The sequence below is a fragment of the Miniopterus schreibersii genome (assembly GCF_964146895.1).
Source record: "Miniopterus schreibersii genome assembly, chromosome: 18".
NCBI classification, from domain to species: Eukaryota; Metazoa; Chordata; class Mammalia; order Chiroptera; family Miniopteridae; genus Miniopterus; species Miniopterus schreibersii.
The window spans coordinates 26,120,772-26,133,171 of record NC_138121.1 but is presented as its reverse complement, the minus strand read 5'-3'; the positions used below and the strand labels follow the sequence as shown (position 1 = coordinate 26,133,171).

General features: G+C 46.1%; 1 protein-coding gene across 4 annotated transcripts in view; it reads right to left on the bottom strand.

The window, feature by feature from the left end:
• Positions 1-12,042, bottom strand: part of KIAA0513 — a gene marked incomplete at its 3' end in the record, with an annotated part of 54,795 nt that extends 42,753 nt beyond the window's left edge. For 2 of the 4 annotated variants that reach the window (XM_081119808.1, XM_081119812.1), the window contains exon 1: positions 11,958-12,042. Of the gene's footprint in view, positions 1-1,068; positions 1,122-11,819 lie in introns of those variants that run through there. The other 2 variants (XM_081119809.1, XM_081119810.1) reach the window with 2 other exon arrangements.
• Positions 12,043-12,400: the final 358 nt, after the last annotated feature.

Below are 12,400 nucleotides of genomic sequence, written 5' to 3'. Positions count from 1 at the left end.
CTGAATGTTTCCCCTATAAGACTGAGGATGAGACAAGGATATCCTCTCTTACCTCTCTTATTTAACATAGTATCTGAAGCCCTATTTAGTGTAACAAGGCAAGAGAAAGATATTAAAAAGCATCAGAAAAATGTTGGGAGAAAATAATCCTGGCTCTATTCACAGATAACATATTGTCTAAGTAAAAATCCCAATCAATGTTCTTTTAAAAAGCCACAGATCGCCCAGCCGGGCGTGGCTCAGCAGTTGAGCGTCGACCTAGGATCTAGGCCATCGGGGTTCGATTCCAGGTCAGGGCACATGCCTGGGTTGCAGGCTCAATCCCCAGTCAAGGGCGTGCAGGAGGCAGCTGATCAATGACTCTCTCATCATTAATGTTTCTATCTCTCCCTCTCCTTTCCTCTCTCTGAAATCAATAAAGATATATTTTAAAAAATAATAATAATAAAAAATAAAAAATAAAAAGCCACAGATCTAATAGGTGACTTAACAAGGTTATAAGATACAGGGTTAACACAAAATTCAGTCATATTTCCATATACTAGCAATACTTTGGAAACTGAAGTTAAAAACTAAAGGTATAAATCTAACAAAACATGTATAGTGTTTATATGCTGAAGACTTCAAAACACCGATGAAAGAAAGAAGCCAAAGAAGACCTAATAAAGGAGACACATACCACTCTTTTGAGGACTGGAAGACTCAACACAGTAAAGATGTTAATTCTCCTCAAACCGATCTACAGATTTCATGCAGTTACTATCCTAGAAGAACTTTTTTTTTATCCTCACTCGAGGATATGTTTATTGATTTGACAGAGAGAGAGAGAGAGAAACATTGATCAGTTGCCTCCTGTAAGTGCCTCGACTGGGGATTGAACCTGCAACCTTTTTGGTATATGGAATGATGCTCCAACCAACTGAGCCACCCAGCCAGGGCCTAGAAGAAGTTTTTAATAGCTATAAACAAGCTTATTCTAAAATTTACATGGAAAGACTAGAGTAGCTAAAACAATGTTAAAAGAAGAATAGAGTTGGAAGAGTCATACTTACTGACTTTAAGACTTACTGTATTAGCAGTGGTAATCAACACAGTGTGATGATGGTGAAGTGATAGACACACAGATCAATGAAACAGGACGGCATCCAGAAATAGCCCCACACAAGTAAGCCAAGTGATTTTTGACAAATATCCGAAAGCAATTCAATGGACCGATGGTAGTCATTTCAACAACAAATGATGCTGAAACAACTGGATATCTGTAGGCAAATAAATAAAGAGAACCTTGACCTAACCCTCACACCTTATACAAAAATTAACGCAAATGGATCACAGATCAAATGTAAAACATAAAACTACACTACTTTTAAAATAAAGCCAGGCATGGAGTTTTTAGACATGACATTGAAATCACTATCCATAAAAGAAAAAGTTTATATACTGGACTTCAGTGTTTTGCTCTGTGAAAAATACTGTTAAGAAAATGAAAATACAAGTTATAGACTGGGAGAAAACATCTGCAAGTCACATACCCAACAATGGACTTACATCCAGAATACAGAAGGAATTCTCAAAATGTAAGAAAACAAAGAAGCCAACTTAACAACAGGAAAAAGAACTGGCACTTCACCAAAGAAGATATAGATGGTAAGTACACGAAGACATTCAACCTCATTAGCCATTAGGGAAAGCAAATAGAAAGAGACAGGGAGACAGAGAGAGGTAAAGAGACACACAGAGAGAGGGAGACAGAGAAAGACAGACACACGCAGACTCACTGCTGGATCAAACGACAGCAGTCTGAGATGTGAAACGAGAGGTCTTTCTACCAAACATTTTAAAGATTTTTATACCGTCCAAAATAGAAATTGTATACAATCACATTTTTCTAAAGACTTTTCCTCCTTACAAATCCATATTTGAATAAAAGGATGGCATTTTCAGACATCTCCAAACAGTCACTGCTCCTGCCTCTTACGTGCTCTCATGGGACGGTCTGCCGCACCTGCGTGCTGTGTGGTTCCTGCGTCACATGCTCTGTAGGTCAAAGCCACTGCTCACTACTGCTGCTTCAGTCCATGACAACGGTGTGAGAAAGCCATGTCAGTTTGGGCTGTTCTTTTACATAATACTATTACTATTATCTAATATTTTAAAATAATTAAATAATTACAACTAACATTCATTGTATGTTCACTACACACCAGGCAGAGCTAATGCTCTATACTGACAACCTGATTTAATTCTTGAGGAACATATGAGCTGGGTCCATTACTACCCTCATTTTATGGCTGAAGAAACTCTGAGGCTTAGCAAGGTTAAATAGCTATCTAAAGCCATATAGCGAAATGGAAGAGTCTAGATAAACCCACACAGAGTCTGACTCCACGGTCCTGCTATAATGCAAACAGGTAACTGTGCTAATCGGAGGTGTGGGTAAGGACACTCCAGATAGCTGCAGAGGACTGGGGTGGATCAGCACCCCCTCACCGGTCCCTACAGAGGACTCAATCTACGGGTCTCCCCGTCCCGAAGTGATGCAGGCAACATCTGATAGCGATCTGATATTTACTCCAAAGCATTTAAAGTTTCCTAATTCTCATTTCAGTAGAGACTGGCAAACAAGGAGGGCTTAGCACTTTTCATACAGATACTGTATTTTCGGACCTAGCTGGAGTGTGGAAGGGTAAAAAATATTTCTAAGTCTAGCACAGCTTCAGCTTATATTTGCAAGTATTGTCTAAAATCTTAAACTGGAAACATGTATAATCAATCACTTTTCTACCCACAACAATATGGGAAATATTCTCTTATGTGACAAATATGATATTATGATAATGATAATAATACTATGAATTCTCTTATTTGAGGGGAACCTCAATATATATCCAAGAATTAAAATAGACAAAATTCTGCACTCCAATCCTGCTTTGGAGTATAAATACATGTTTTCAAAAAGTGTAGTTGGCAGATGTTTACTCGCATGTAAGTGAAAAGAAATGGGCTCCCCCTGTTGCTTAGAAAGTATCTAAGTAGCCTTCAGGGGTTGCCTAAAGTATATTCATTCACGGTTCTCAAAGCACAGGCTTTTCCAGATGTCTTCTCTGCAGAACTCTAATCTACTTTAAAAGTAGAGCCAATTTTCTTTCACCTTGAATGCTTATAGCTGAAGGCGGCTCCCATTTGGTCTACCTTTTTAAGACAAGAAACAATAGGTGGGAGGGTTTGACTTGAAAGAGAGAGAAGGGAATGAAAAGACGGGCCTGCACAGAGACTAATAACCCTGCTGAAAAATGGAGCTAGGCTAATCCACAGTGGGACTTCTCGACTGTGGCACCATAGACACCTGGGCCAGATAATTCTTTGAAGTGAGGCTGTCCCATGTGTGCACAGTAGGATGTTTACCAGCCCTCCTGGCCTCTACCCACTAGATGACAGAGCACTCCCCTCCCAGACATGAGAACTAAAAATGTCTCTAGCCACTGCCCTCAGTTGAAATCCCTTATCTAAATTAACTCAATCCTGTTAACTGCTTCCTATTGAAAACCCTTCTCTTGTTAACATCACTGTCACCCCAAAAATAAATCCAATAAAGAGTCATCAGATGGCCCTTTGACAATACAAGTCCCTACCTTAAATAGTTAACATTTTTGGTCAGAGGGAACCTTGTGCATTGATTTCCTGTAATTAAAACAGGCTCCAAATGGCACTGACCACTCAGTTGCCTCTACAGCTTTAAAGGGGTGGTTGTGTGTTTCAATTGTCCGGTCATGTTTGTTCAATCATTAGATACTCTTGGGCATTGCCCTGCCTGGTGTGGCTCAGTTGACTGGGCATTATTCCGTGCACCGAAGGATTGTCGGTTCAACCCCTGGTTGGGGGCATGCAGAAGGCAATCAATGTTTCTCTCTCTTTCTCCCTTCTTCTCTCTGTAAAAATCAATTAAAAATCTTTAAAAAAAATTATTGAGCATTTACAGTGTGCCAGCTGTTGTTCCCGGTGGACAAGACAAGCAAAAGCCCAGCCCTCAGGGAGTTTATGTTCCAGTCAGAGGACAAAGAGGTAAACAACCACATCACGATAGTCCCTCATAAATGCTGTGAATAAAATATAAGGACAAATAGGTTCGAGCCACACAATCCAGCATGGCAGCCACTTGCCACATGTGGCTACTGAGCCATGAAGCATGGTGTGTTTAAACTGAGACGTGCTGACCACACCAGATTTCAGACTTGGCACAAAAAGAAAATATCAAATTTCTCATTAATAATCGTTATATTGACCAGATGTGGAAATAATAATATTTTGGATATACTGGGTTAAATAAATTCTATCAAAATTATGCTGCCTGTTTCCTTTACTTGTTTAGTGTGGCTGCTAGAAACTTAAGATGCTGTATGAGGCTCACCCTGTATTTCTATTGGGCAGTGCTGGGCCAGAGAAACCAGATGGAGGCAGGAGCTCCTTCAGCCCGAGACACCCAGAAAGGTCACTCACTCTGGAAGGCCAGAGTCCCAACTAGAGGAAAGGCAGATTCACAGGAGCTCTGCAGTGGGAATGAACCTGGCCCACTGGAGCCACAGCCAGGCAGTGTTGCCCAGTGGGGAGTGGAGGGGGAGGGGGTAAAGAGCTGAGGCTGGCAGGGCTGCAGGCCAGGCACTAGGCGGGGGCCTGGAGGCCAAGTTTAGGAGTTGGGATTCCATCCCAGGAGCAATGGGAGAGCACTAGAGGGTTTGCGTCAGGGGAACACCACGATCTGATTTAGATTTTGCAAAGATGCTGCACTCTGGCGGCCCTGTGGAAGAAGGCTTGCACGCAGGCCAGGACAGAAGCAGGGCCACTGGGCAACTGTCAATCTCCTGGGACCCCAAAGCTTTTGGCCACTCCAGGTGACCTTAGAAGAGGACAGGAGACAAAGTCAGAGACGTTGCTACTTCTCTCCCACAGGATAGCTAGTCTTGTGAATCCTACTTACATTTACATTCTGATTATGTCAAATGCCTCTTTCCTCACAGGAGCAGATAAAGGAAGCGTTTATTATCCAAATCCAGCCTGGGATTCCCCGAGTGAGCCTGCTGCTTCACGAAGTTCAGCATAATCGGCCTCCTTAGAGCAGAGGGTATTAGACCAGCTTTCCTTTATTAACTGGTTTCCTGTTTTCTGTGTTCCACCATCACCACACTAATTAAGTTAAAAACTGGAGGGAGGGGGTCTTAGGTTTGTCATTTTGATTGCATTTAATTCTTTTACTTCATTCTTGCTATTTACAATGAACTTGAAATTTGGTTTTCTTCTCTCATGAGGCTTCCACCCCTTTTTACTGGGCCCTGTTTTTGTTATTTAGCTTCCTGGGTTCACCCCCCCAGGCCCCCCACCTCAAGGATGTCAGCTGAACAGCAGCCCTCTAAGCTCATTTACTTTGGCATTTTCCATTTTCCATTTGCTCTGCTGTTTCTAGATTCTCATTTTCCCCGAGCTCTCGGTCATTTTTGCCACTGGTGAGTCATTTGCTCTGAGTCATGCTTGGCTGTGATGCAAAAGCCAGGAAAATGCCTCAGAACGCACCTGGTTTACAAAAGGATGTCACCAAGGAACAGGGTCTGCTCCTAGGCATGTGGTTTCCTAAGTGCACTCAGTAAGTAGGAGAAAAAATAATCCCTTTTCTCTTTTTCCCCCCTCCAAATTTACCATTTCTCTAAGCATTTGTGGAAAAAGTCTCAGTCAATTTGTTCCAGACTTTCAGAGACAGGAGAATGTTTCTGGAATGAACCTACAAGCCCCCAGGGATAAAAGCCGGTCTTTCTTATGTAAGGTTCTTCCTCTGTTGTACCACGTGGAACTTGACACACAGACCACTTTAAGCCTACTTGTCCTTTCGAGAGCTGTAAAGATACTGTTCTACATGGAGGCCACCAAACTGTAGATAAAAATAGAAAAGATGAGAACTGTCCCCGACCAGAGGAGACTGGGAGATGGCAACTACGTGTAACATGGTGCCTGGGTTGTCTGGGTCTGCATGCCAGTTCTGCCCTCACAAGCTGTGTGATGGGAGGCCAGTTACTCTGCCTCTCCATGATGCCTGTCTTTTCATCTTTGAAATGGGGATGGTAACAGTGGCCACCCCATAGTGTTCTTGTGATGGTTGAAGTGACAACGCTCACATAGAGCACCTAGCACATTGCTGGGCATGGCAAGTAAACCCAATAAATATGAGCTACAACAACCACCTTACCCCTTGGGAACACAACATAAACTGTGTTCCTCCCTGACAAGGAGTTGTCAGGGCTAACCCTGAAGTTTAAGGAACTTGGCTCTGAGAACCACTCTATGAATAAAAGCTCTTTCCCCACACTCTTGCCTCAAAGCCTCACATTTTACCATGACAGACTCATTTTTAAGCACCTTCCTCCCCAAAATAAAACTCTTGGCAGAGGTATTGTCACCAGCATTCAGCACCTGGGACCAAACAGCCTATCAGGTCCACACAGAAAGGGATTTCAAAAGGCAGGAGGAAGAATGGAAAGTCGGGATGCAAGTAAAGCCCACAGGGCGGGGTGGGGGTGACACTCAGGGACATTAAAGGACATCAGATCTCTGGAAGGAGACACAAGAGAATGGCGGGATGGTGCCACTGGGGAGGAGGCTGGGAACCTGGAGGGGTAGGGAAGGCAGAGCCAGAAACGATTTTTCACTGGCCATCTTTTTGTATCATTTGAATCTTATATCACCTGCATGTATTGCCTAATCAAAATTAATTCAATTAAATAGGGGCAGAGGGTATTTGGTATTGGGGTAAGACAGAGCCAGAAATAAAAAGGTCTCTGCAAGTCATTTCAGATATTTTGCTGGCAGCCTGCCCTCCTCTCACCCACTCCCCTACCCCCTCACCCTCACCCCAAATGAGAAAAGTTATTCTATGAACTCCTGAATGGTTCATTTTTAGAACATCAGCAATGTCCTTTCAGGGTCAAAATCTGAGACACTGCAACTTAGAACTCTCAAAACCTTATGAAAAAAGCCCTTAGAATTACTGGAAAAGCTCCACAAGGGAAAATGCAACTTCTAATGACATAACCTCCCATCAAAGCCACTGTGTGGGGTCTAACACTGGAGCATCATGTCCAGCTATACCATTTATTTCACTGGTGGACATCAATGAGCTATTCCTCTAGCACAAGGACAGGGTAAAGCAAAATAAAGAAATAATCCCTCCAATGTGCCTGCAGAGCTAAGGAAGAAATCCATATCCAACCCAACTGTGCCACTAGTAAGACCTGTCCACCAGCAGGCGGTGAGGGGTAGGGAGGCAGAGGGCTTTGTAATCAGAGTGGGCAGGTTTATCTGGTCCTGCATGACCTTGGGCAAGTCACTCAATTTCCCCTCCTCACCTGTGATGTATTGAGTCACCACTTACCTTGCAAGTTGTAAGGATCATGGAAGATTTCTGTACAAATACCCAAATCCATGTCATTACCCCTAAAAATAACCCAGCACCTCCTGCCGGTTTTTCCCTTTAAAATGTCACTGAATCTTAAAGTTGGAAAGTGTTATACATTAAGTTGTGTCCCCCTAAAAAGACATGTTGAAGTCTTAACCCCTGGAATCTGTGTGTGCCCTTATTTGGAAACAGGGTCTTTGCAGAAGTAATTAGTTAAATTAAGAGAAAGTCATAATGGAATAGGGTGGATCCTAAATCCAGTTTGACTGGTATCCTTATAAGAAGAGAAGAAACAGAAACACACATACAGAGAAGATAAGCGAAGGCACACACGGGGAGAGGAAGGCAACGTGACAGAGTGGCAGAGATGGGAGGGATGTAGCTACAAGCTGATGAACGCCAAGGGTTGCTGGAAACCACCAGAGATTGGGAGAGGCATGAGCAGATTCTGTTGTTTTAAGCCACCAGTTTGTGGTACTTTGTTACAGCAGCCCTAGGAAACTAACAGGGGAAGCTATCCAGTTTTACTATCGAATGTGTGAATTTCCTTGCCCAAAGGTCAGCTAGGCAGTTTATGTATGACTGCCTCTAGTTAAAAACAAACAAAAAAACCAACATTATCTACCAAGGAAGCAATCCCTCCCATCTATGAAAACATCTGACTGTCATAAATACCATTCATTCAATAAATATTTACTGAGCACCTACTATATATGCCAGGTACTGTTTGGGGCACTGTTGATAAGAGTGGTAAATGGGGAGCAGACATTATTGACCTTATTTGAGAACCCTTTTATAAGGGTTCTCAAATAAGGTCATTTCTGATATTGTTATGAAAAAATAAAACAGGATAGAGTGAATGGGTTGGGATCCAGGAAGAAATTACTTATTGTTGGGGAATGTTTCATTAAGGATGTGACATTGGAGCAGTGACTTGAATGAGAGGGAGCCAGCCATGAGAAAATCTAGCAGGAGGATCTACCAGTGCAAGGGCCCTGAGGCAGAACAAGCTAGACATGCTCAAACCACAGAAGGTGGGATTTTTGTGAGTGAGAAAGTAGTCATTGATGAAGCTGGAGAAACAAGCAAGGTCAGTCAGCACTCATAGCCACCCCAGGAGACCAACGTAAGAAGTTTCAGTTTGATCCCATAAGTACAGGGAAGCCACAGGGAAGAGACATGATTTGACTCATAGTTTTTAAAGGATCATTCTGACACAATCAAGTTCTTAAAATTGAAGTCTTTCTCACTATAACTTTTGTCCTTTGGTTTTTGGGATCTTGTGCCTTTACAGAACAAGTTTAATAAATGACAGCTCTGAACCTTCTGTAATGCTGGCTCCCAAGATCCTCCTGGCTTACCCTAAATCATTCACCGCTGTGGTAATTTCCAATGAATGTACTTGATTTTCCCTGTGTCCTTCATTAAATGTGATGTCTGGAAAAGAACACAATATTATTCTAAGCATGGAGCAGACTGGAACTATCACCTTTCTCATTCCAGATTTATATTTCTATTGATGTGCCCAAGTTTGCCTGTTGAAACATATCTACAATAATTTCCCCTTGAAGTATCCCCCCCTTTTTAAAAAATCATTACCAGATGATATGTTTAGAGAGAGGAAGGGGGGGGAGAGAGAGAGAGGGAGAACAGAGAGAAACACTGATGTGAGAAGAAACATCAACCAGCTGCCTTCCATACTCACCCCAACCGAGAACAGAACCCGCAACTTAGGTGTGCCCTGACTTGGAATTGAACCTGCAACCTTTTGGTGTACAGGACAATGCTCCAACCAACTGAGCTTAGCTGGCCAGAGTAAGTCCCTTTTTTGATGCCCAGATATAGAAAAAGGGGTTAAAGCTCGTTCCTCCCTAATGAAAACAGCCGTGTTAAGTTTTTGTTTGTTTCTTTGTTTTTTAAAGTGTCAACATTACCCAAATAATGCCACGTATAAAAAACTGGATAAAATAAACAAAACTACTGGGTTAGCTCCCAAGGTTTCACAACCACTGCATTTCTCTGCCGGATGCAGGACAAGGAAAACAATTATAGCAAGTTCCCTACAATTGCTTTGGTCTCTTGCATCACGCAGCTGAAGACACCTAGACTATTTGGAAACACCGAGCACTTGAGCAAAACACACTCCCTGCAATCATACTTCCTACTAGATTTCTCAGACTTATAAACAAATCTGAGTAGACGAAGACTACCTCAAGCTTGGGAAGGAGGAAGTGGTGAAGGCGCATCTATACCTACAAGCTAAGCTGACTTAGCTGGACAGATGGTGGGAAAGAAGGGTGCTCTGCCGATGGGTGCTGGGAAAGCCCTTCGGCCCCGAGATGTGCAGATATCCTGACCAGACCCTTCCCACATCCCCTTCCACGTCTGGTATCAGATGGCTAGGTTTAACACTGCTTTGCCCCCTAGGACCTAAGTGACCTTGAGTAAGTCACTTAGCCTCAGTTTCTTCATCCGTGACACTGGAATGAGGACACCACCTATCACTACAAGTTTATTGTGAAGGTCAATTAAGATACTGGGTGTGAAAGCCCTTTGTAAAGTACTGTCACGTGATAGTGAAGGATTATTATTGGCAATAGGACTTCTACTCCTCCCTTTGCAGCTCTTTCCCGCAGCGAGTTGCCTTTTCATGACTTTTTTTTTTTATCTTCCAAGGCTGCTTTTGATGTTTCTTTTAACCTGATTTTTTTTTTTTTTGAGAGAGGAGGGAGGCAGGGAGGGAGACATGTAACATAACTCACCCCACTCTAAACCTTTCCTAAAGATTGTCCTAGAAGAAGTCCCTTTAGAGCCATTTGGAGTCGCCATAAAGTAATTTACCTCTGAAAAGCCAAAGTTATTGTCATGAAAAGAGAACCACATCTGATATCTGTGGATCTTCTCCATTTTCTGGAATTCTATAGCAAGTTCATAAGGTTGGTGATTTACTAATGTCACTCAATAGCTTTTCGCTGTCTTTAGTTGTTATGTTCCCAAATAATACAAACTACCTTCACATTACCTGACACACGCCCTACAGAAGACAGACAGACAATGCAAAAAACACAGGGGAATGCATTCCAGAACCAAATGAGAGGCTAAAGATAATCTGCTGATCACTGAGAGCGCCATGTGGGCATCCTCAGCTGTCTTCATTTCTTTAATGGAAAAAGAAAATCTCATGAGTCAACTTTTTCGCTGTGAGCCCATCTCAATAGCCTATCGCCCTGCAGTTAAATACGTACATAAGCAGTCTTATATCTCAACAAAGTGGAAATAAAAATGAGTGACAGCCGAAGGGAAACCCTCTGAACAATGGGAGAACGTACACTTCCAAACAGAAATAGAGAAGACGGGAAGGAGCGCTCCTGTGTGTAACACAATCTAAGTTTCCTTTTTTTTTTCCCTTTGCTTAATTCGGTGTTAAGCACCTTGGCTGCCCTGGTTTAGGTGTAGGGAGGGGGTGCCTCTCTAATAAAATGAATCTGAAACGTTAGGCGACAATGGCCTGGCCCCTGCCAGCTGCCAGCTTGCCTCGCACACTGACTCGCCACGGCCACAACCTCCACGCCGGGGCGCCTCTCACCTGGGCCAGCTCAGGGCCAAGTTCCTGCTCACTGTGCAGGTTGGCACCCTTGCCCAGCACTTAACCAGGGAGTTGGAGGCGCTGGCCCGTGCCCACTGCAAAGTGGCTTTCCTCTTCCCGGTTTCCTTCCAGATCCAATCAATCCGCGTTCCTCCTAGGGAAGCACACACCCAGGCCAAGGGAAACTGGTCCCAAGTCTAGGAAGACACGTCGAGTCCTTCCCAAGAGCCCGCAGGCTGGCCGGTCGGTCCGGAACCAGCTGTCCTGCGCTCGGCTGCTTACACCGCGCGCACGCCGCCGTGCCCTCTGCAAGGCTCCTGCTCGCTCGCCGACTGGCGGCAGGGGCGGGAGCCCTGGGAGCGCACAGGCAGGGCAGACGCGGCGGGCGCCCCGTCCAGAGCCCGGTCCCCCGGCCCCCGCATCTCCCCGCGCTGCCGCCCCGGCGCGGACAGGCAGCAAACTTAACACCGGACACACACGCACGACTTGGCAGCGGTCTTTCCCACCCGGGTCCCGGGCGCTCCCTCCTCAGCATGCCTTTCCAGGAGTCTGGGGGTGTCCCACTGCCCCCCCCCCCCAAGACTGAGGCACCGGCTCCATCTAAAGCCACTTGGAGACACCATCTGCCACCGGGGTGGGGACACCTCGTCCAGTCCCCCGTATCGCGGGCGCCCCTTCCCATTTCCTCACACACATACACACCCCCAGCACCCGCGGACCCCGCAGGAATCCCTGCGGCCCCGGTTTCCGACCCGCGTCATCCCAGGACCCCTTCCCCTCCCCGCGGTGCCTCACCGGCCGGCCCCCGGGAGAAGCCCGTGCGGGCGCCTCGGGCGGGCGCTCCAGCTGTCGCCCCTCGGAGAGCTCCCGCGCCGCCCGGGGACTCCGGGGCCCGCTTTCCCCCACCACGGGCCCCCGCGGCGCCCCTCTCACCGCGGCGCGCGGCTGGCTGACGGGCGTAGCGAGCGGGCGCCGGCGGGCTCGGCGGTGCAGCCGCTGCGCTGGCCCCAGAGCCGGGTCCTTCCGAGCGCGGACTCGCGGCAGCTGTCAGTCAGCCGCCGGGTCCGCCCCCGGCCGGGTCTGCGCAGGCGTGGGGGCGGCCCGGGAGCGCTGTCACGTGACGCGACGGCGTTGCCGCGGGAGCCCCGCGCTCCCCGCCGTGTGGGGTCCGTCCCGGTGGCTCTCGGCCCCGACGCTCCTCCGTGGGACCCCTGGCCCCCCGCCTCTGGGGCGGCGCTCGGAGATCTCCCGCGGGAAGGTCGTGGGAACCCCGTTGCCTGGATCTGCTTAAAAACCGGGGTGTTCTCTCGGGCCGGGAAGGGTTGGGTGGGCCAGGCCGTTCTGCGAGCCGAGGGGTGGGCGATTTGGTGATTTTA